Source organism: Phacochoerus africanus, chromosome 1 (assembly GCF_016906955.1).
Source record: "Phacochoerus africanus isolate WHEZ1 chromosome 1, ROS_Pafr_v1, whole genome shotgun sequence".
NCBI classification, from domain to species: Eukaryota; Metazoa; Chordata; class Mammalia; order Artiodactyla; family Suidae; genus Phacochoerus; species Phacochoerus africanus.
The window spans coordinates 226,068,386-226,094,150 of record NC_062544.1 but is presented as its reverse complement, the minus strand read 5'-3'; the positions used below and the strand labels follow the sequence as shown (position 1 = coordinate 226,094,150).

Below are 25,765 nucleotides of genomic sequence, written 5' to 3'. Positions count from 1 at the left end.
GCTGGGAATTTGTCTTTCGGCTGACTCTATTTACTGGTTGGTGGGTTTTTTGGGGGGGGAGGGTCTGTTTCTCCCTGGGGGGGGGGTGTGCGATGATGAAGGAGGGAGTTTTTGTGAGTTCTATTTTGGATTTTGGTGAAGAGGAAAGCAGGGAATTTGCCAGCCTGTTACTCAGTTATACTGAAACATGATGCAAACTGCCTCGATTTGGAGCACAGAAGGTGCTGAAAAAATTTTTTGAGGAGGTCTTGAAATATCTAAGCTTGTCTTCAAGGAAGAACTTGTTTCTCTCAAAAATCACCCAGTAAATAATAGAGTATGTTGTTGTTGTCGCTCCTCTGTAAGTGGCCGCCTCAGTCACTATCCAAAGTACTACACTCTAAAGGTAACCACTGTGCTATTAAAAAATTACCTTGTGTTCTTTAATTCCCAGCAGAGTATTAAGAGGACTGTGCTTGAGTGTGGGCCTTCTTTACAAAGGCACTTCTACATATGTACACTGTTAGAAGTATGGGCTGCAAATGTTCACACAAGCTGCATTTCCATATTTGCATTGTCCAGTTTTATTTTATTTTTTCTCATTTTCCTGAATAAGCCTGAACATATGTGTCCAGTATAAAGCTACAATTGCATGGCCATGTCTACGTGTGTTTCCAATTCCATACTATCTTCAAAATGGTTCAGCTTTCTAGAAAAACAGCCACATAATTTGTTTTGATTTGAGAAACTGCTCAGTAAATGCATGCAGGTCATAATGGCAGGTAACAGACCATTTATTGAAGTGCTGAAACAAACAGAAAACAAAGTCCAGGACACCATCACAGAAAAGCGCTTCCCTTGTGAGATCCTCTTGGCTGAGGAAGGATTGAATGAGACAATAATAAAACAAATACCCTTAGGCTTTTCAAACAGTAACAACCAGCTCAGGGTTAGCAGCATTTCTAGACCTTGATGGTACAATGATGTCTTCAACCTTTGCTTTTAGGCACTGGACTGCTGCTTAAGTAGCCTTTATCACTTCGCCCCTAATTTTTGTTGAAGATGCCCCTGAAATTAGATCATATTTGTTCCTGACAAAGCATATGCATATTGTGGCATCGCTCTAAAACCAACCAACGATTGGTTTTAGCTCTATGAAGAAAAACAATTCCAACAACCTTTCATGCTGAGATTTCTCATGCTAGTTCTCAGCACAGAAGTGATTTTTTTTTTTAAGTTGCATAAAGCCTAGCAAGGTTTAAGTTTTCCCAGCAAGGAGAAAGTGTTTTTCAGCTGTTAAAATTTTCAGATGCTTTTTTTGAATTTGGATAAAACTCAAAAACATGTTTGTTTTAAAATGTAAACCTTTTTATGTACAGAGGTTTGCATATAGAGAAATGCTATTACTATGTTTAAAGGTACTTGCTTTTGAAATAAGGAAGTCATAGGCACTTAAATATAACAAACTGCATGTGGCTTTATGGACATTTCATTAAGCACTAGGGTAAATAAAATATTCTGGAGGACCATGGAGCACATGATTGCTGGAAGGACAGCTTATGACACAGGCAGTGGATGTATTTCTGTGTGGTAACAAATGGTGACCAGGTTTAGACCAAAGAGAATCCTTCTAGCCAGCTAGTATGCTCTTTGAAGACTTTTTGCTCCAGTTGCATGGCACTTCTTGGTCCTAAACTTGCTTGATTCTTCAGCTTGTTGACTGGGCCAAAGTCGATACAATGTAAGGTATTTTAAGCACAAAAATGAGGGAACACAATGATGTCTCAACTGAGAGGCAGAAATAAGGATAAATCATCAGAAGGCCTGATGTCTGTCTAGATAAAGGTCTAGTCACTCTTCAATTTTAAACACATTGTAGATATGCTGAACGAAAAAATATATTATCTTGATCTACCAATTTTTTTCAAACATTTTTATTTAAGACTCACAGCAAGAAATTCTTTTTAGGGCCACACCTGCAGCATATGGAAGTTCCCAGGCTAGGGGTCTAATCGGAGCTACAGCTGCTGGCCTATGCCAGAGCCACAGCAATGCCAGATCTGAGCCACTTCTGTGACCTACACCACAGCTCACAGTAGCAATGCTGGATCCTTAACCCACTAGGAGAGGCCAGGGATTGAACCTGCAACCTTATGGTTCCTAGTTAGATGTTTCCACTGCGCCATGAGGAACTCCTCATTTTATATTGTGATTCAGTTTACATATATACATGGAGACAGACACAGACACATACACACAGACAATATACATATACACACACACACACAACATGTGTTTGTTGTATATATATAACATATATATATGTTGCATATAATATACAACATGTGTAATGTTGCAGAGGCAGAAGGTAACCAATCTACACACATTTTAACTCTTAAGATTCTTTATAATTCTACTGAGTATTTCACTGCTTGAAGGATTAGAAAATCAGCACACTTCAAATTTCTAATCAAATACTTTTCAAAAATAAGAGAAGTACCTGCTCTTATGGTTTAGTCTTTGAAATGCCAACAAAAGTCATTTTGTCCTTTATTTATTCATAATTGATTCACTTATTCATTCTCCAAACATTTATTGACAGCCTACTCTATGTCTTACGCTTTATACCTGCAACATATTTCTAGGCCAGTTACTTCACAGTTGCTTTAGAATTTATGGCAGAGTTAGCCAGATGGTTCTTTCAAAGGAGAATCTTCCAGAGTAAAACAACCTGTTCATAGTGCTTCCTATCTAGCAACCATGAACCCTGATAGCATCCTTCCTAACCTCTTACTATGGTTCTAGTATAAAACCATAAGTCTATTTTAATTTACTTTTCATATTTAACCCTCATTTGAAATGTTGAGTGCAACCATGAGGATTTAATATAAAAATACTTGGGGAAGTTTCCCATAATAAGGTTTTCCTCACATCTTACATGATACATAGAGAATATTTACACAAATTTTCTCGTGCTAAGATAGGCAGAAAACTGTCTCCTACTTTATAGTGATTTTTGAAAATAAACGTGCTAAAATAAAGCATGTGAAGCTCTAAGGAGCAGAGTAAATAAACATCATCCTACTAGTACCACCAGAGACAGTGTGTCTGCTCCCCTCTTGACGAGGACAGTGTATGTACAGGAAGAAGACAGGTCTAAATACTTATTACTAGACCATCTTTAGGTGGGCATGTCCTTCTATTCCAGAAGAAAACATTACATAAGTATAGAGCTGGAGCCCAATTCAATTACTTAACACGGCTCTTCCAGAAAATGGTTAACACTGTAGCCCAGGGACTTAGAAAATGCAGAAGACAGGTGGATGAGACATGAGTCTCTCTCCTCATTGTGGAGGTCATAATTTGCCGAGACCAACTCAGTAAGCATGGGCGAAGGACAGGTGCTGCAAAGCTTAAGAAATGTTAAGTGGCGACAAAGAAAGACATATAGACAGAGTAAAGTTTAAAGATGGGACCAGGGGACCCGAGACCTCACGGATGCAGAGCCTCGAATGCCAATGCCTCATCATCTTTATTGTGCTCTCAGGAATGTAAAAAATGTGAGAAAATGGAACCCCCAAGGCCCTCTGCCTCTAGTCACATTGTATTTTAACTCTGACCTTTACTCTAACATTCTGTATCTAAAGGGCATCGATAAGGCTGGCATCAGCTATCTATGAGTAGCATCTTGAGGAACAATCAGTGCCTGCTCAAGCAGTTTTCTGACTTGAGCTGACCTGGTTTTCCAAAGTTGACACCTTGTCCTCTCAGTTAATGCATGACTTGCTGAGCCAGTTCCCTCTAGCCCCTTACTTATAGTTACTTATAGCTAAGTCCCACATCAGCATGAATAAGCACTTTTCCAACTTATAGTTTCCTTAGGGCTCAGAAAACACATCAGGAAGATTTCTCCCCACAATAATTCAAGGTCATGGAATTAATAGTAAGAGTTGCTATGTTTTAAGAGTAAAATGTTTTGAGGCTTTTAAGAGAATTTTAAGTGAATTAACTTTATTTCGGGTATTATGATTTGGGCATGATTAAAATATTACATGGACATTGTTTCCTAAACACAATCATAGGCCAACTTTTCAAAAGATCTTAATATCTCAATTTTTTATGGGTATGGTCAGTTGTCTGCCTAAAGTTATTCCATCTTTCAAAGCATGTTACTTTGCACAAATGACAAACCGGCATGTGCATAGTGACTCCAAGAAAGAAGGAACTGCTAAGGTCATGTAAGTAGGAATGTGGCAGGCTTCAAGCACGCTTCTGAGGCCAAAGGCATCAGAAATATGGGTAGACAGTTTAAAATTGTCCCTTCTTATGTTTGTGCATTGTTTCTATATGGAAAATTACATTTCTCTGAGAGTATATGTGTAAATATGCATCTGCTAGTGTTTTGGCAACTCTAAGTTACCTAAATTAGTTTTGATCAACACTGTCGGATTTTTAAACCCACCAACGTAATAAAAGCAAGTTTAAAAAAACACAAACAAACCCGACAGTACATTGTGTGCTCTGCTGTTCCAAGCCTCAGTTTCAAGACAAAAGGAGAGCAAGACTTTGTCATTCACTAGCTGTTAATAATCAAGAGAAGATCTGCCAGACAAGCTCTTCGAGGGCTCTGTCTGTCTGGACCAGGTATATACTGCAATGCACAAAGGGCTTTGCAGGGGGAGAAAAATGAGTGTTCATGGACAATGATGCAGCTTTCTTAATTAAGATTTTCATTACTGATACATACATTAAGTTCTGCAACTGCAAGAGCCAAAGCACTGTCATGTGCAGGTAGATGTCCCTGATTCCATCTTCAGGAAGTAAAGCTAAAACATATTAAATGTGCACCCAGCAAATGCTGTGGGAGCCAGGAGAGCTCCAGAAATATTTCTGTTCAATGCAGAGAGGCCCCATTAAAAGCAAATTTGTAATACATCTAATAGGCAAGAGAAAAACCCATACCAATAGATTGTGTGCGCATGTGTTCCCATATGGGATGGCTTTGAGGGCTAAGCACAGACAAAGGTAGCTGTAGCTGACCTAGAAATAATCTTTACAGTCACATCAATAGCTCAGGCCTGAAAAGGACCTTTGATCTTTAAGTGTTCTAATGCCTATTGTTGAGAAAGGAAATAAATGACTAATTTGGGGTAGCTTTTAGAAGATGGTAAAGACCCCTGCCCACAGATGGCCCTGACTCTGTCCCTCTGGGTCACTCATTCTGTTTTCCCTGGATCTTCAGGATGGTCCACAAGTCAGTGTGGTCTGCCAAGGGTGCACTGTTCCCATGAAATAATCTGACTGTGGTGTGGGGAAATCTTTCTTCTTAGATCAAGTTATTTTTCCAAAAAAGAATTTTGCTAAGAGATGAGAGGAAACCAAAACCCAGCACAATCCTAGAACTGGATGAATATCCAGAGTACATGTTTATGATTACATCTTGACTAAAGTCTAACTCGTTTTAGGATGTCTGGTGTTGTGAACGTGCACCCAGCTCTCCCTTGTTTTTCTGGTTTCTAACTGTATCCCTTCATGTTTCAAAGTCTGAGTCCCTCTGGGGCAGTGGGGGAGGGCTACCATAGAGCTCCCATCTCCCTTTTAAAGAAGGCCTCCACCTCTTGGTCGTTATTGGAGAGGAGATGATTGCTAGACATTGAACTTCATGAAAGATCTTTGTATCACAATAGTCAAAAATTGCACATTCATTTCTCATTAGGTAAAAGCATTTATCTGTAATTTAAATGTAATTCCTCATTTTCTAAGAAAGAAGTAACCAGAGTCCAACACCAAAATTGCTCAAAAAGGAAGTTTTTAAAGTGTGTTGGCTCTAGTTCTTTAGTGTTTGTGAAAAAGGGGAAAATTCCCAATAACAGTGGCCAGTAAGATTTCTCTTGGATTCTTACAGCAAGATTCAGACCTCTGAAGTAGTTTTCTGAATGTTAGTGTGTATTTTGAAATTTCTTTCTTAGGTATATCAGAGTTGGGGTGGAGTGGTGAACACACAGCCTGCTGTGAGGTAGCTGACCTCTGCACCAATTCTAGATGAGTGATGTTAATGATGGTGATAATAAGATGATCAAAAAATTGACTCTTTATAGATAGATAGAGACACCTTGTCTCCAAAAACTTCATGCATTTTGGGACAGCTAAACAGCATTAAGATTCTTCCTAACCTTCACTGAAAAGTGCTATTATAAAACTGATAGAAGAGTGTGTGGAACCCATTGGTGAAGAACCAATGTAGTAGACATTATTCAAATATGATGATGATAGAAAGAGCAGGGGAAAATCCCAGAAAATGATTCTAAATGGAGATCTCCTGTTACCTATGCATGCTTGACTAGCTTGTAAAGGACCAGATTGAAGAAAACTGTTAAATGATTTAGGTGTACCTTTTACTCAAATTCTGTCATTAGACATGTATTTCTCTCACCTAAAATATAGAGTTAATTTTAAATTGGAGGTGATAATTACTTTCCATGTTCCAAAAGCCTAGGAATTCACAAGGAGGAAGTAAAGGTGGAGTCAGTTTTAGCCTAACAAAGTGTAAGAGATTAGGTGGCCCATTCTAAATAAATATCTGGAAACGATTCTCCGGAATAAGGTAGGTTTGCCTGATTTGTCTTCAATAATCCCACATTAGAAGGAGTGAGTAATAACAAAGATACTAGAGAAAGAGTGGATAAAAGAAGAATCTAATGCAAGAAAACCCCCCTTAATTTTAGCACTGCAAAGACCTTCTGTATAGGAGAGCAGAAGACTCTTTGAATAAGTAGGTTGCATCTGTACTGTACATATATAATGTATACCCTATATGCACACCCCTGCCCAGCTTTGAATTGGCAGCCACATTTGGGGAAGAAAAGGGTGAGAAAGAACATGAGTAAGACTCAGTATTAATTAATAACACTCAACACACATCATCATTTTTGGGTCCCCAAGTAGCCTCTGAGTGTATATAGGCCATGTTATAGAGGCAGAGGTGTAATACTGAAGTTTTCTAAGGGCATCATTAAGAAAGCCAGACATTTAGTGCACTGAGCACTTGCTACATGAGCTGGCAGGATGGCACCGTGGCCTCTAGCTGCTCCAGGGCATCATTGAAACCTAGCTTGGAGTCATGTGTACTTTCACTTCCTGGGGAGTTTCACTGATCAGGTAGAGGAGTCATTTACTAGGCCTGGCTCCTACCACTAGCCTTAGCGTGTGGTTGGCTGAAAGGGGCTTCTGTACAATCTTTAACACTATTGCCTCTCTTCTGCTTCCTTTCTGGACACTGCCTGAGGATTTAAGGCACCGCATAAGACTTTCATGTACATGGTTTTCTGTTAAGGGAAGGAGAAAGAATGCCCTGGGCACATGCCATTCCTTATCATCTGCAAATGTACTTTTTATGCTGCAGGAATGTTCCTATTACCACTCAGGCTGCAAAACAGCATTTCGAAACTCCTGCCCCTCTGAGAGACGTGGGGTACACACTCTGAGAACCTGATGTTCCCAATCTCAAAACCCAGGGAAGATGCTCTGTTGGTCTGTCTGAGCTGTGGCATTTCCGCCCCTCTTGCATCTTTCACTTTCCCTGAAAAATATTCCATTTCATTAAGTATGTAGTAATACACATGGGAGTCAGAGAGAGAGGAAAAGGTGGAGGACATTGATGACATGGCCTCTAGCACTTTATTTATGAGAACATCCAGAAATCTCTATCTACATCTGGTAGAAGAATAGTGTCAATTCTGCCCTGGAGACATGGATCAGGCAATGTTGCCAGTGTGTATTTTTCCCTTCCCAATAATTTACTGATTCTGGAGTCTGATGGCAGGAGCTCAGATGATCATTTTCACATTCATGTGAGTGAACATTTAGCCTGCCCCTTTGGGGGATGGTGATGTCAAATAAGCATAAATGTATGTAACCAGGGGAAGTACTAACTGTCCCTCTCTCATCCATAGACTCTGCAGGTCCCTGAGTGGTGCTTTTATTCCCCCAGCTTTCCCTGGGAGGGCGGTGAGGGTGGGGGCTGCTGGCAGAGCACAGGAAGCAGTGCTGGAGGTGATCTCGTAGGACTTCAGGGAGCACTGCCTTTGCAACGATGAATCAGACTAAACAACTGAACACTTATTAGGCTGCTTGTGAGCCCTCTCCGATTTTTACTGTGTTTATCTTTTCATTGTTGATTTATATCTATTCTTAAAATATTAGGGATACATCACACTATTTTCTCCAGTTTTCTAAAAAAACACTTTGTATCATAGTGATTTTTTTTTCATGGAATAAAATTTAATATATTTTTCTTTTTCTTTCTTTTTTTTTTTCTTTTTAGGGCTGCACCTGCAGCATATGGAAGTTCCCAGGGGGTGATTGGAGCCGTAGCCACTGGCCTATGCCACAGCCATAGCAACACCAGATCCTTAACCCACTGAGTGAAGCCAGGGATTGAACCCTCATCCCCATGGATACTAGTTGGGTTCTGAACCCATTGAGCCACAAAAGGAACTCTTAATATTAAAGTTTTCAGGTTTGGTTATATGCTTGGAAAAAGCATCTTGTACCTCTAATATGAAAATACTCACTTAGATGGCAAAAAGTACAGTTGACAATTACAGGATTAGTGAAGATGCAGAGAAATGGGCAGACTCTGTCTTTGCTGGTGGGATATGTAGTGATACAACTTTATAGGAAGTCATTTTAGCAGTAGATAAATTTTGCTTTGTCAGTTCCACTCTGAGCAATTTATCCTAAGGAAATAATCACACAAATGGATTTTCTAAAAAAATGCATATACGTATAGAGATAGTTATTGCAGGATTGCTTAGTAAGAAAAAATTTCCAAATATCCTAAATGTCCATCAGTAAGTGACTTATTCAATAAATTACCCATATACTGCCATACAAGGTAGCTGTCAAAAAGATAAGGTAGATCTATATTTATTAATACAAAATACGCTATAACAACATTATAGCAGATAACAAAACAGTAAGTAGATTTTCCTCTTATTTTGGAAAGAGAAAGACAAAGACAAAGATAAAGAAACAGATAAATAGATATGTTTGGAAATACATTTCCCAAAGTGTTACCAGTAGTTATCTCTGAGCGGTGAAATTTTGAATAGATTTTTTTCTTCTTCATCATCATGTAACAAATTCAAACAAAACTAAAAGTATACTTTTTAGAAGTAAAAATTAGAATTTTAACTTTAGGAGTTCCCGTCGTGGCTCAGTGGTTAACGAATCCGACCATGAACCATGAGGTTGCTGGTTTGATCCCTGGCCTTGCTCAGTGGGTTAAGGATCTGGCGTTGCTGTGAGCTGTGGTGTAGGTTGCAGGTGCAGCTTGGATCTGACATTTGCTGTGGCTCTGGCGCAGGCTGGCAGCTACAGCTCCGATTGGACCCCTAGCCTGGGAACCTGCATATGTTGCAGGTGTGTCCTGGAAAAAGCCAAAAAAAAAAAAAAGAACTTTAAGGGGAAAAGCTTAGATAAACCCTGCAATAATTACTTAAAAATTCCAAGATGCGTTTCATAGTAATTAGCAATTAGTAACTCTCTCAATAGGGTGATATTATTGCTGGCCATTCTCTCTCTTTTTTTCTTCTTATGGCTACATCTGCAACATATGGAAGCTCCTCGGCTAGGGGCTGAATCAGAGCTGCAGCTGCTGGCCTACACCAGAGCCATGGCTATAATGGATCTGAGTTGCATCTGTGATCATGCTACAGTTTGCTGGATCCTTAACCCACTGAGTGAAGCCAGGGATCAAAACTGCATCCTCATGGACACTATACTGAGCCTCAATGGGAAATCTGTTGCCTAGCCATTCTTTTGATGGGTGGCATCATCGCCTGACTCAAGTTTCCTCTAAGTTTGTTAATTCAGTTCTTATCTTAAAAGACTTGACAGTATACAAGCTCAAATACTGGAAAATAACCCAAATATCTACATCTAGGACACAGTTAAGAAAGTTCTGGGGGTTTTATATGATAGAAAATTATTCAAATATATGGTGGCATATATAGAGAGTATGTAATAAGCTGGGAAGCACTTGTATAATATTTAGTAAAAAAAATAAGAAAAATCCTATACATACAATGTATGCTCGATTAAGTTAAAATTCAGAGAAAAGATAGAAGGTGATCTAAAAAACTGTTAATAAAAGCTTTTTTTCTGTTTAGTGGGATTATGAATGTTTTCTCCATATTCTATACTTTCTTAATATTTTACAATAAGAGTGAATTATAGAATCATGAAAGAAGTAAATATTAAAAAAAAAAAAATACAGCTGCTTTGCTCAACAGCTGCCAAATTTTACCCCAGATGTATGTGCAATTTAGTTTAAGTCGAATGGCCCTAATGTCATTTCCTAAAGGCAATCTAGCAGAATGGAATGTGTTCAAATAAAGGGAAGCTGTCATTACCACACCTCTTTGGAAGCCACCATTTTATAACAATTAGAATAAATCTGAGTGAGGAATTCTACTGCTATTAGAGATTAGGAATTTCCATATTCTTTAGGTCGTCTTTCTGTCTTGTCTTACATTGCCAGAAGCTGGAATTTAGCTAATCTATAGTACTCTGGAATGTCTCCAGGTTTGGAAGCTGTTTTGGAGGCTGGCGGTATAGGCCACCATTAGGAATGGAGGCCCATCTATTCAAGTGGGAACTCCCTTGAATAACAAGGGTGAGCTGCTACATAGGATCTTCTACAGATAATCAGCTTTATTTGCTTTCTTTCTTTTCTCTAACCTACCCTCTCTTCCTCTATCCATCCCTCTTCTAAATAAATAGCCTTTTGTATAGATAGAAGCTCTTATAATGTAAAGAAAATTCATGTGGTACCAATCTCACACTTCAAGTAGATGATCTAATTGTTCCTAGATGATCATAGTTTAGCAAAATGATGATGGGAGAAATCAGAACTGTCACTCATATATGCATGATGAATATTAGAAGCTTGTCAATAAGGCAGACAGCAGATATTGTGTGAGAAAGAAAGAAAATAACTGGGTAATCAGGATGGGAGGAAGGAGCAGGCAGAGGAAGGAAAAGTAAGGACATGAGTTTCCGTAACTTTTGGCAAAGGTTATCTAATCACCTATTCCTGGCCTTTTGGACTAGATGGAAGATTTGAAACTTTGCTAGACTGTTCCCCCCAATCACTCCCCCGCACCCGCCCCTGTTTCGAAACACAGTGCCTGGTTCAAGGTAGGTGCTCACCAGATGCTTAAGCAATTGAATTGAGCCCTTTTACTGCCTTTTCATTCTGGCTGCCAATAGAACCAAAAAGAAGCTAAAAACATAATATCTTTTTATAGACATTAAGTAAAAATCCACCCTAATTTGAACTCAGATGCACATCTCCTCTGAGTTTCCACCTTGGTCACTGACCTGCTGGAGAAAATCACATAAGATAGACAGGTACCAAATTAACTCACCAGACTCACTTAGACCTTCCACACTGCTGAGGAGGATCCTACTGTTTTTCTGGTTCACCTACCATCCTATTTGTTCCAAGAACTATTTTAAACCTCTACTTTTTTCAAATCTCCTTCTTACTTATTCTTAGTAGGATCTTGCACCCTAGAAGCCATCATTTGGAAAACCTCTCAAACCCCTCAGTAACAAAGCTACACGTGGCTCACACTGATCACTGCTTTTCTTTCTACTTTCTTGTAATTATAGAAGAGACGTCCTTCCTTCTATCCTTCCATTTGTGCTCAGGGTTCCATGTCTCTGTCCTTATCAGGAATCTTTCACCACCAATCACCCGACCCTCTTCTCTTGCCCCTCTCTACTGTATCCTCCTCAAGCATTTAAGAATGCCAGTGTTTCCATTTTTTCCCAAAACTTTTGACCTCACGCCCCCATTCTTAAGATATTATACTGGCTCATTTTCTTTTTCTTTACAGTAAAACTTCTAAGACTTAACCACATTTGCTGTTTCTGTTTCTTCACTTCTTACTCTTTTCTCACTCCATTATGAACAGGTTACTGCTTCTACCTCTTGAACAAACCACCTTTTGTTAAGGTCAACGATAACCTCCAGACTAATATATTAAATTACATATTTTTCAGTCCTTAACTTATTTGACTTCTCAGTGGTCACTACTGATCACTCTCTTTGAAATGCTTTCTTCTCTTGGCTTCTGTGCCAAGGTTTTCTAATTTTCCTGTGACCTCCTAGCTGTTCTTTCTGCAGATACTCACAGCCTCACTTTTCTCTACCAGCTGATTAAATATTAAGCATTTTTCAAGTTCCAGTTTGGGTCTTCTTCTGATTCTAACCCCGTCTCGAGGCAAAAACTATCATCCATGCCAACAGCTTCATTTGCCTTCACTTTACTTCTGAATTCCAGTTGTATACAGTCATCTGCCTACTCAATGTGCTCACTTATCTTTATCAAAAACATCTCACACTAGACATCTCAAAAACAGATCTTATAATCTTCCCTCTACCCTAGTTCTCTGCTGTTGTTTCATACAACCATGAGTGGCACCATCCTCCATATTGTTTTATTTATTTATTTTTTTATTTTCCCACTGTACAGCAAGGGGGTCAGGTTATCCTTACATGTATACATTACAATTACATTTTCCCCCCAGCCTTTCTTCTGTTGCAACATGAGTATCTAGACTTATAAGCATAAAAACGGAACCAGTGTTATAGTTGCCACCTCTTTCTCCTTCATCTCCCACATTCAATCCGTAAGAAAATCCTGTATATTTTACTTCTGAATTATCTCAGTTCCATCCATTTTTCTTTCCTTCCCATTGTCACTACCCTAATTTATGTCCTGTCTGTTCTACTATAGTAGCCTCCCTACTTTTGCTCCTTCTGTTTACAATAAAACTGGCTTGATCTTTTTTCTAAACTTTTAATTTCGAGATTATTACTGTTTATCATGCAATTGTAATATATAATACAGAAAGACACCCAGTTTGGCCCAGTATAATAACTTACATAAGTATGATATAATGTCCCAATCAGGAAACTGACATTGGTACAAGTCATCCATTTTACTCAGATTTCACTCGTTTTTACATGCACTCATGTACGTGTGTGTATTTAGTTTCATGCTTTTGTGTTGTTATGTATAAATTTACATGGTCACCACCAAAGTCAAGATACAGAAGTGTTACATCATAAGAATATCTTGGGCTACCCTTTTATAGGCACAGTTAACTCTCTCTTCCCCACTCCCTATTCTCCCTATTCCTATAACCATCAATCTGTTCTCTATCATTTTGTCATTTCAAGAATTCTATATAAATGAAATAATTAAGCATGTAATCTTGAGATTGGCTTTTTTACTCAGTGTAATACCTTTGTTATTAATCCAACTTGTTGTACATATCAAGAGTTCATTACTTTGAGTGCCAAGCAGTATTCCATGGTATTGCTGTACTACAGTTTAACCATTCACTCATTGAAGGATATTTGGGTTGTTTCTAGTTTTTGGTTATTATGAATAAAACTGCCATGAACTTTGGTTTTTGTGTGTTTTTGTCTGCCTGGGATAAATGTACAAGAGTAGCATGATCTTTTCAGAATATAAAATTGGTCAAGTCAGAATTTCTGTTGTGGCTCAGCAGTAATGAACCCAACTAGTATCCATGAGGATGCAGGATTGATCCCAGACCTCGCTGAGTGGGTTAAGGATCTGGTGTGGCCATGAGCTGCAGATGCTGCTTGGGTCCTGTGCTGTTGTGGCGTGGTGTAGGCTGGCAGCTGCAGCTCTGATTCTACCCCTAGCCTGGGAACTTCCATATGCCGCAGGAGTGGACCTAAAAAGCAAAAAATAAAATAAAAAAAAAATAAAATAAATTGATCATGCCACTTTCAGTCTTAGGTTTGCTTTCCTATTTCCCTGAGGCAAGTCCTTGGCACAGCCTATAAGATCCCTACATCATCCAGCCCTGTATTATCTCTTCAACCTCAACCTGTAGTGCCTTTCACCTCATTCTATTTAGCTATATTCAGGGCCTTCATACATGCTGTTTCCTCAGCCTGGAAACATCATCCACCACCTAATCTCACTTCTTATTTTTCATATTCAGATGTCTGCTCAATGTCACTTCCTCAGGGAAGCTTCTCCTGTACTTCCAGAGTCACCTATATCTCCCTCTTATATTTGCTCTTAGAGAATCCAGTACTTTTATTTCACAACAGTAATCAGAGTTTGTAATTGTTAAGTTTGTTTGAGTGACCATTTAATTAATATCTGTCTTCCATCCTCTATATAAACTCTTATAGAGCAGAGACCATGTCTGTTTTGCTCACCATTTTTTTATCTTCAGCATTTAGTAGATGTCTACTCTGTGTTTAATGAAATTTGGCCGAGGCTTTAAAGACAGATAGTCTTGGATTTGAGTTCTATCTCTATCACTTCCTTGGCATTCCTGGAAAAATTACTCAAACATGTTAAATCTCCATTTGGTCTTCAAAATTAGGATGATAACACCATTATGTAATGAGTAGTTTAAAAGATTAAATCTGATAGCCATTAAAAGTATTTTGTCTGGTACATCAAGAAAGGCAAACACTCATCAAATGTTATTTCTTCTTATTACTACTAATTTAACTAAAAATAAGGGTTTTGGTATTTTTTTCCCAAGTAGGTTTCAGTCTATTATCTTCATTTCTTGATTGTTTCTGGGATTGTGATTCTGGTAACTTTGAGAGTGTGCAAAAGAATGCTCAGTTTAGATCTCTAATATAATTCCATGACCATTGATTTCAGCCTCAGGTATGTCCCCTTAGGCAGATGAGAGCCTTATTTGGCTTCTTGGCTCTGGTTCCCATTGTCATCTCATTCAATGGGAACTTCTTCCTCTTGTTTCCCAGCCTGTGGATCTTAGGATTTAAGGAAGTTTTCTAAACACACCTTGCCTCTTGCCTCATTCCTTACACTTCTCCATAGAGGAGAATCACATCCTGTTGTTAAGGCAGCCCTTGTTCTGTGTCTCTCATTTACGTGGAACCCATCTCTCAAAATTTCTAAGTGCAGGAATTTAGTCTTTCTCCTTTCTTTACTACTTAGACTAGTGGGAGCTAGTGACTTGAGAAGTGTTGTTCTTAGGAAGATTCAAATTTTCCCTTGGAAGGAAGGGAGTCAGCGAGCCCATTTAACCTCTCCTACTAAGTTATCTTTCCACCCAGCCTTTGGTAAGAATTTTGGTTCCTCAGCTGTCAGTTCTCTTGTCTTATTTTTAAATGGGTTTAGAATTTGAATGGAGAAAAACAGTACTATTTATTGTACCCCTTTAAAGATTTCCACACTTAGGTTTATGTTTTGCTTGGGATATTCATTATTTTACTCTTCATCTTTTTTTACCTTCTAGCCATTTTTCAAGACCTAGTGAAACAGCAGTTTACATAAAATTTTCCAGCCCTCAAGGTTCTCTTTCATGAATGAAATCCTATAGTACTTATTGGACTGTATCATTCCTTTTGGAATTATCTTATATACATATAGAACACTCAACAGTATGGCTTCTTTTTCTAACTCAATTTTAAGTTTCTTAAGTGCAAGCAAGGGAAGTGTCCTAGATTTATGTTTTAACTCTTCACTAACCACAGTTCTTTGTATATAGTAAGAGCGTAATAAAACTTATAGGATGACTATGCTTAAGGCTGACTTACTAATCAGGCTTTTATTTGAAGGACCAAGTTATAATTGATATGGCTTAGTGGATGGATGGTTCCTGAAGGGGTGATGGCAGTGGCTGATGAAATAAAGGGCAATATGAGTGTATCCCTGAGATGTGTATCAGTGCAGGTCAGGAATACATATAGGTAGTAGAGCTTAATACTATCATGCGCTGTGTTTTCATTTTAGTAATATACTCCTCCATTTCCCTTACAAAAAGCATATGGAAAGCATGGTCTAATAGGTAGAAAAGCTAGAAGAAATGCAAGCAGAGGGAGGTAAGGCTCCTGGCTGTGGTAGACTGGTCTGCAGAGTGTTTTGATTCTCTGAATTAGTCAAAAGATTGAAAAAAATAGCCACTACTACTAAAGGAAAAGAATGAGGAGGAAGGGTCCTGAAAATGCTATCTGAGCAATGAACGACAGTGAATGTTTTAAAGATCACTGAATTTAATTTATTCAACCTAAATGCATAAAAGTACAGGTGGGGACATTATTTATGCAGGTATATGCAAATCACTTTATAAAATAGGCAAAGCCCTTCTGCTTTTTATAAGTTGCCAAGGTGGTTCCTGATATTTTAAAAGCTATGCACCTTTAATGTAATTTCCTAAGAGGTGGAATCCCTCTGTCAGAATCACAGTCATTGTCAGAGCAAGTTTATTTTTTCTCTCTGCTCTGGGACATTTACAAGGCTCTCATAACCATCACAAAAGAGTGGTTTCCTCAGAGATGTGACTGGAAAAAAATCACTTGGAAATCGCTGAGGAGCAAGTCACAATGTTCAAAACAGAGAACATAGGCTTTGAAAACATGAACCCATCTGACCTCTTGAATTTAGTACAGTGAATTCCTGAGCTCTGAAACATGGGGCCCGGCTGTGCATGCCATATTGGTGCTATAAGACTGGCAGTAGGTTGGCTGTGGCATGGTCTATTTCAAACTCCTTCACAGTGCCCAGTGTTGCATGTTCCCAGATGACATTTGGTTGGCAGAAGTTGGGCCTCCAAAGCTGGCAGTCTGGAATGCAGCCCACTGTGTTTTGACAAACACATAATTGACCATCTGATCACTAGCCTACGTTCTGCACTCAGGTCACTGAGGGGACCTGGGCTTTCAATAGGTCCCTACTCCTTATCTTGTTCATCTTCTCAAACCTTTCTCCAGAAAGTAATACAGAGAAGACTTAAACACACCCACACATATCCTCCTGTTTGCAAAAGGGAACACGGTACATGAAACATAAGCTGTTGAAAATGCCCTTTAAATTGTCCTGGCAGCCCAAAGTGAACAAGAGAAAAGCACACTTATGGTGAACTCTAATTCTGAAAGAAGGAACAAACATTCTGAATTGTTTCAACACCCAGCTCCGCATAAATTGCAATTCAGCTCAGTGGCTTGGAACTTCTTCTCAGCAAAGGGTAGCAATGGGAAAATGATAGGAAACTGGGGCACTGATTGACTTTAGGGGGACATTATTAAGACATGGTTTCATTTTCAGGTGAAAAAAGAGAAAAGCAGGACACCATCAATGTCCTCTCCTTCTCTGCCTGCCGCTCTTTCAAGTCTCCCATGGACAAGGAGACACATCTCTGGAGACCAATAAGTCCGACTCAAATTGAGGTCTCTAGTGAAGGTCCCATAAAAGTGTATTTTGGCCTGAGGTCTGTTCCCACACAACACATATGCCTTTATCCTAGAAGGCAAGGATTATGCAAGTGGCCCAGTCAGGCTGGCATTAGGTCTATGTCGGCACTATTAATCGCCTCCCTCTCCTCTCCTCCCCCATTGTACAGTTCAGACCCTCAGTTTTCACCTTTGACCTGGTCCCCCCTTTCTGAGTCAGCCTTCTCTACCATCACCAGTGCTCTTTTTCGAAAACTTAAACTACATAAAATTCTTCAAAGCCCCCCCAAGCCTGTAACTTCAAGTCCAAACCCCTTTGCATGGCACACAGTACAAAGTTCTCCTTGATCTGCCTCCTGCCCATGTTCCATCCTTGTCCCTTGGGCTTCCTTTTCAATCACCAAGCTCCAGCCATGATCTGGAGCTCTGACTGCTGACCTCCTCACTTTGTAAATGCTCTGGCTTTTTTCCTGCTTATGATCCCCCTTTTCTTTCCTCGCCCCCACATCCATCTGGCAAACTACAATTCATTCTTGAGAGTTTTAGGCCCAGTTTGGGCACCGCCTGCATGAAGGTGGGTATTCCTTTCTTGTTCCCCTCGCTACTTCTGGCTTGTGCCTCCATTCCAGTGCCTCTCAAGTGGGATGGCCTTTATTTACTATGTATCCCCCTATTGGACTGAAAGCTTCTTAAAAACGGAGAGTAGTTCTTATTTATCTTGTGTTCCAAGAACCAAGCATAATGACTAGCTTTCCATAAATGTTTGTTGACTGAAAACTGAATAAAGAGCTGCATGAGATAATTAATCAAAACTAAGCCAAGCTGCAGTATTAGCTTCTATAAGCCGGGTAGGAATCTACTAGCAATTTAATGAAGGCAGAAAACCCTGGCAGTAAGGCACCTTTGATGGTCATCACAGGGTAAAAGAAAGAGTGAGGGATAGGGGGAACGATGGAGGAATATGCGAGTGGAAACCACACTCAGGGAACAGGGAATGTCACCGAGGCAGTGAATTTTCAGCCTTTTCAACATTTAGTTTTCAATACAGAAAGGTATTGTTCTGAAAATGAATCTGAATCGGCTGTAGAGAGAACCTGGTTTCTCAAATAGGGTGAGTCGGTGCTACCAGCTTTGAGGCAGCATGGCAGGTGATGGAGAGCTACTCTCTACCTCTGCTAAAGAGGAATGGGATGAAAAACTTTAGGAGGAACACCTGGAAGCTATCAGCGCCTATTGAGATCTGCGTCGAATCCAGATTGGAACTTTGGACTGAATGCAGTGCCGAGGAGAAAAGGTGGAAAGGCAGAATGCCGCACCTGTCTGGAGGAGGCTACTGAAGAAGCGCTAGGAGCCAGAAGCACCGGGGAGATGATGCTTTGATCTCTCCCCATAGAACTTTTCTTCCCCCCTCCCCGGACCTGAAGCACCTCGTCAGAACCTCAAGTGTCTGTGGGGCACTTGAGGACAGCAGGACTGTCACAGGCCCTGTCACCCTTGAAATAAAGGCAGCCCCAGGATCTGGAACAATCTAAGCAAACATGAAGCCTGGCCAGGAGGGTGGGCAAAGGTTAGCGGGTACTCAAATGGGCTACAAGCCCATTCGCTCATCTCTGGTTAAAAACTTGGATCTCTCTAGCAGCTGTGGATTGACGGTTGATGTAGCATAGAATCAGTTTCACATTTTCCTATGAGCCAGAGATAGCCTTTCAATTACATTTTTTATCTCAAAGGTCCCCCCTCGATTTCTAATCTGTGACCTAGGTCTCCAGTCCCCTGCTCTGCTGGTGTCTGAGGCTTGCCCTCCAGTGCTGACGTCATAACAGCTGAGCCGCGCGGGCAGGAGTGCACAGTGCTGACTCATCCCCAGTGATGTGAGGATTAATCCTTGTCTAACACAGAGCTATTATGTGAACTGTTTTTACACAAAAGAACTGTAACAAAAATGATTTGCCACTCAGAGGACTAGAAATATGCAGTGCTAGGTAACTGGAGGAGGGATGTGGAGACATAAAGCGGTAACCACAAGTCTGCACACCAACACCCTCCAAAGCCCTGACAGACCCACTCTATCAACACCGAGAATGAGGAATAACAAGACTTGTCAGGGGCAGAGAGGACCCACCCCTGCTGTATAAATGCATTACACACAGCACCAGTCTTCAGGGAGTTTAATCAATCTCCTTTCTCTGTCAAATAACTGTCACTTTAGACTTTAGCCTTAGCATCCTTTGGAGAGTTCTGCTCCTCTAAATATATTTGCAACTAGTTTCCAGAAATGCGAGTGGAAACCATACACAAGCAAAAGAGCCATGGGAACCCCCTTTTTGTGCAAAAGAATGCAACACAAGGAATATCTTGGAGAAGGAGTCAGTTAAATAGGATAGAATGTTGTGAATAAGGGACAGTGAGAAGCAGCTGGAAGGATGCTGATAATTACTAATCACCTGAGGTGACTGCCACTACTGTAGCATCTACTGGGTGGTGTCTCATGTAGTGACTTTATTTGGGTTCATTGCCCCAGGATCTCTTTCAGGCAGCTCAACATAAAATTTATCCAAACCCACTCAGTGCAGCATAGTTTGGGTTTTAAATAATAAATGTGCTCTCTTTTCATCTGAAATCAAGTTTTTTTGTTGTTGCTGTTCCTTTCCCAAATGACTTTCCATTTTTTCTAAAAAAGAGAATGATACCTTCTATTAACCTCCTGGCACATGTAGTACTAGATTTCTCCCCCCTTTTTTCCTCTGGACTTTACAATTTCATGAACAATTTTAGCCTAAATGGATGAAGTTCTATATTTCAGTCCTGTACCTTCTGTAAAAGGTATTAGACATTTTGTCAAAAAAATGAAAGCTTTGATGTAGAAGTTGAAATCAAAACTATTGGACCTAGGGGTGGGTGTATAACAAGAATAAATAATTGCCCATTGAATGACAGCGCAGCAAAGCCCAACTGTTGCTGGTATCTGGCTGAAGAATGTAAGCTGTAGTTTAGAAGAGCAGTGAGTGACTTTTGCGAACAGCAGCTGTGGCCAAGTCAAAGGCTGTCTTTATAAAGTCCAGTGGCTTGGGCTGCTGGTCTTTTCAGCCCCCACATTATGGGAACCATCAATAGCACTACCACCAACAGCAAACGCCAACTCCAAACACGAAAGAAGCTAATACACACTGAAGAAGCACGGCAAACCACAACAAAGTCAACTGGAAAACATGCCAATAAAGACCCAAATTTCCCAAATCTCGCACCTTTTTTTTTTCAAAAGTAAAGAAACCATGTTTACTTACATAAACAGAAGGGGCAGGCCACAGACTGATGGTCAAGGACCTGAAAATCAAGGATGAAACAAGGAATTAAAAATAAACCCAATTGTGGGGAGAAGGAAAGAAAATTTAAGACTAGATAGGACCGGTTGCTCCTAAAGGATGAACAGTAGGCATACATTTTGATACCTGTAGCCCAATAAAAAGGAGATTTAGCCTCATAAAATTTCCAAAGGTATGGCCTCCTGCTTTCTTATCAATACAGAGGAGTGCCAACCTCCTTCTTTGTCAACTCCATCCCGACCTGAATCATACAAACATTTTCTAGAGCTGTGCTGTTCAAAACCATAGTAACTAGTCACATGTAGCTATTTAACTTTAAAATACTTAAAACATAATAAAAAATGAAATGCTTAGTTCCTCAGTCTACTAGTCATGCTCCCAGTGCCCCACAGCCACCTGTGGCTAGTGATGGCCTCACAGATAGAACATTTCTATCGTTGCATAAATATCTATTGGGCAACATTGACAAGAATAGGAAAAAGTTTTGCTATGTAGTATGTGACAGATCTTAGCTAATTTTGACAAAGATGAGTCCAACTCTGATAAATGTGGTTCTTTTCAAGGAAGATTTGGTATGTTTAATGCCCCGAAGATCCTTTGGACAAATTCAAAACCTCCATGCACTGTCACCAGTTAGCTGAGGACTGCTATGGCCTGTCTACCTTGTCTCACCAGCCTCCGGAAGATCCCCTCTGACCACATGATTTCAGATGAAAGCATCTGTCCCCTCACACATTGCTAATGATGAAAACTTCAGGTTTAGGGGGAGTTCGCCTTAATGGTTTCTCATTCTTATATTTTCAAGTCTGATAATTTGCCTTTGTAATCTTCAATACACAAACCAAATAAAACAATTATGGGACAGGCCTACTTGCCATTGTTTTGATAGCTTTTCTTATAGAAGAGTAAAATGAAGTAGTGGAAGATCCAAGAGTAACTAATAAAGCAAACAAGGACGCTGAGAAGACAAAGCAGGTCTTCCCTCTCCCAACTCCACTAAACTATATCAAGGACATAATATACGATGATTGAATTTTTGTCTCTCTGATACCATGATTTTTTTTTTTTTTTGGCTATGCTCATGGCATGTGGAAATTCCTGGGCTAGGGATGAACTCAAGCCACAGCAGTGACCTGAGCTGCTGCAGTGACAATGCCAGATCCTTAACACATTATGCCACAAGGGAACTCCTCCTACACCATGATTTTAACCACTTCACCTAAGGCCTCCAGAAATAGGCAAAACAAACCATATTAAAAGAGATCAAATAGAAGGATCTGATTAAATAACTCAGCACAGAATAAGACTAAAGCAAAAAACTGTCAATTAGAGACTTCACTTCTCAGCAAGTTTTCTGGAGAAATGCACCACCACAGAAATTCCTTCAAAGAAACAGATTTTTCTTTGTGGACAAAGGGAAGCCCTATTCCATGAACATGCAAGAGTGAAGGATGGCATTTCCTTTTTGGGACAAAAAAGTTAAGATGAAAATCTGCAGCCTGGAGCATAATGTATGCTAACACAGGAGAGGCTGGGAAATCTCCAATGCTTTTAAACTGTTTCATAAAATTTAAGTAAGCTCAATGAAAATTTTAAGTAAGATAATTAAATTATGTGATTCATTGACAGTAAACACAAACTTGAAATACATAGATATATTAAAAAAAAAAAGACCAACTAGCTTCAAAGACTTTAAATAGCTTCAAAGACTTTAAAGCTCTAAGTTTTGTTACATTCAAGTTTCTTCTACTGACTAGGATCCTGGACTATTGCACTAGTGCGTCTTTTAAAATCTTTTTTCTTCCTTCTTTCCCTTCCTCCCTTCCCTCTTTCCCACCTTCCTTCTTTTTTTCCCTCCCTCAACCAACTTTTTTTGATCTTGCTTTCTTTCCAAACTTGGAGGTAATGGAGACAAATACGATTAGTGGTTATCTATGAAATATGCTCACTTACTATTCTGTTGCATGTGATAAACCCAGTAAATCTCAATAATAATTAATGCTCTTTTAAAACTATACTTGGTATTTATGTTCTTACAGCTAAGCATATAACTTTTTCTTCTAAATTTCAAGCAGTATTTCATAAAAGTTAATCAGTCAAAATTAAATTTTTGATGTGATCAAAAGAGATCAATGTAAATTGTACACAGATTGACTAATACATCCAAGGTCTGGAATGAAAAGCTATCTTTCCGGGATGTCAAATGACATACAGGCTGTCAATGACAGGAATCCAAGATGGAGAGAAAAATCACAGTGTGTATGTCACAGTCTAAGACAAATTAAAGCCAAGTAAAATTGAAGATTTTATTGGATATAATTATTGTCTTTAGATATTAATGAAAAACAATAATATCTATCCCAAATTTAATATTAAGGCTAAAAATTTAATCTTAGAGTTCTTACACAATTTATAAACGTTCATAAACGTCAGAAGGCCCCTGTTTCTTGATTGAATTACAATCTGCTATGCAATTTTGAAAATATCTATTAATCTACATGGGTTTATTTTTGTTCTGTTCAAATTGTTACTTTATTGATATGTGCCCTTTCTGTGTAAGTGATATTCACCTTATATGTCTGTAAATTGTTTTCATCTGAAATGCAAAGAACTATCCATGATAGTTTTGCATAAGATTAGAAACATTTGCATTAAGCATGCTGGGTTCAAAGCACAAATATCTAGCAAAGAATGAAGAACTGCAAAGCCCAAATGAATCAGGACCTTAAAATATGGTGGGGGAAACAAATACTATAGAGAAGGGGAGAAGGGCTAACTTACAGTGAAGTCTAAATTTAGTTTTGTGATTCCTGACTAGAAATTATTACAGAGTATCAATCTCCAAGAAACTCAAAGTATTATTAACTGTAACTTGAAGATCAGTCCATCCTGATTTCCATGTATGTAATGTTCTAGGACAATGGTTTCCAACATTTTGAGGTGATACAGACCCCTACCAGACTCTCTCCTCCCAGAAATTCCTCAAAAACACCAAGTTTCAAGCATCTCCCAGACTCCATGAAGGTTTTCCAAGAATTCCAGGTTCGTTGCCCTTGGAGAGGGGAGAAAATGCTCTTTCAGGCCCCTGCTCATCACTTCTAGGATGTTTTAACAAAGTTAAAGCCAGGAGTAAATGAAATGTCCGGAAAATGGAGCTCATCATGGGTGAGTGTGCATGGCTAGAGACACAAAGACTGCTTTACAGAACTTCCAGACTCTGACTTCCCTAGTCCTTAATAACTTCCTTTTTAAAAAGTCCATAGAGCCTTAGGAACAGTGAGGTAGAGGAGCAGAGAGCACTGAAATGATAAAGAGTTACTATCTACCGAGAGTACCTTCTGTAGTTTCAGGCATCCTCGCTAAATGCTTTCCAAATTTGAATATGGGTACACCCAGGGATGTGGAACAGTGTATGCAAAGCCACAAGATAAATAAAGACACGGCTGTTTCTCTAGAGGGTCAGCTGTCCTTGTGGCTAAGTAATTTAAACTCATTTGTACATGTACTCATTTATCCAGTAACTGGTTCCTAGACATTATAGAAAACAGGGACAGATCCTGTTCTTGTCCTCAAAGAACTTCCAGTTTAGTGAAACAAACAAGGCTACGTTGAGGAGTAGAATGCAAGGAGTGTACGCATTTTTAGGGTGAAAGCCGAGACCTCACTGAAAAGCCTGATTTGGGGTGGCCTGTTGCAGGTGATGTCCCAGCACCTGAGTGCTGGGTGCTCACCCTAACATGAGGGTCACCTCCATGGAAGTCTGAAAAGCATCACTAATAGTATACCATTTGTGACTACCAGAGTAAATACAGTTCCTACCATTTTATCAGAGAAGAAAGAGAGACTTGAGAAATTAGGAAACTTACCCTAAATCAGGCAGCTGCTAAGATCCGAGTAAGTCTGTACCATCCCAAAGTTTACATATTTGTCACTGCTAATTCCAGTACCTTGAGGTATCTCCCACTTCAGGTTTCCCCTTGAAGTCTGGGCTCATTCAGGATCTTGCAGGCTAGTTTGAGGTTCTCCCTTGGAAGGAGATGGGATTGGCTTGATTTGCATTCTAAATCTTTCACGGTGGTGAGGGAAAGCTATTATTATACCCATTTTATGGTACGGAAGCTGAGCCACTTGCCAGCTGAGATATCTGGCTGGGTTAAAAAAGGAATCTGGGTTGTCAGTCTCTCATTGCACTTGACCAACTCTGAGCTTAGGCAATGGGACTGTCCAAGGACTTTTCTGCACCTAGGAGACACACTGGCTGATAAAGAGAGAAACTTTGCGAAGGGAAAATAATAGTGCAATAAAAAAATGGTAAATAAGTAATCATAACTCATTCTCAAAAACTGGTTACTTTTAGCATTGTGAATAGAAAAGGGAGAGCTTATTCACCACAAATGAATCAGAAAATTAGAATATGTCACAGCACTGATGACAGAGCCAAGAAATCCAAACGAAGTTCAATACTTATCCTTCTGTCTGAAGAGGGTAAATGGTATGACAACAGGACAGAAATGACCTCCTAGACATGCCTTTGATCCTTCCAAATTTTTTTTTAAACTATTCTCTCTAGCAGTTAGCTGGGTTTATATCTTTGTTTTCTAAGGTTAGAGATACATTTTACCATCCTTTTAGTGTTCTAGAAGTATTGCGTTAATTAATTCTTATGTGGGAGTCATCCCAAATAGTAGGATGAAGATTTTTACCTTATTGATTTTCCTAATACCTTCCTGGCTTCCAGTGTTTTCAAAGGATGAGGCACTATTGGATTTTTAGATTCATATGTCTCAGAATAAGTGCCAGCTTCATAGGTTCCTGTCAATTGATATTCCATCTTCACTCTGGATACATGATTTCCTTTATCTGACAGATTCAAGAAATTTTATGCTAGATTTAATGACATTTCATGCACCCTGAATTTGGAGGTTTTTAATTCTCTATTTTCTTTCTGGCAAAAGGTTTACAAGTTAAAGTCAGATGGAAGGGTTATTCAGATGCGCACACAGAGCACATGCAATTTCCCACTGGAGACTTTGGGGTCTCCTGCAAATTTTTAAAAGTATTTTCATTCCTGTGGTCAGTCTTAAGGAAACCTGCCTTTAAATGCCACAAATTATTACACATATCTTGGCATCTGCTTTTCAAGACCATCTTGAGAAGAATGATAGGGAGATCATGGTGATGCTTTAACTTT

At 39.4% G+C, this 25,765-nt stretch overlaps 1 protein-coding gene across 8 annotated transcripts in view; it reads right to left on the bottom strand.

Annotated features, from left to right (window-relative positions):
- Positions 1–25,765, bottom strand: part of ZBTB20 (zinc finger and BTB domain containing 20) — a 799,736-nt gene that overhangs the window by 143,012 nt on the left and 630,959 nt on the right. For all 8 annotated transcript variants that reach the window (XM_047791839.1, XM_047791859.1, XM_047791849.1 and 5 more), the window contains one exon: positions 20,536–20,575. The gene's annotated coding sequence lies outside the window, so the exon portion shown is untranslated. The remainder of the gene's footprint in view (positions 1–20,535; positions 20,576–25,765) is intronic.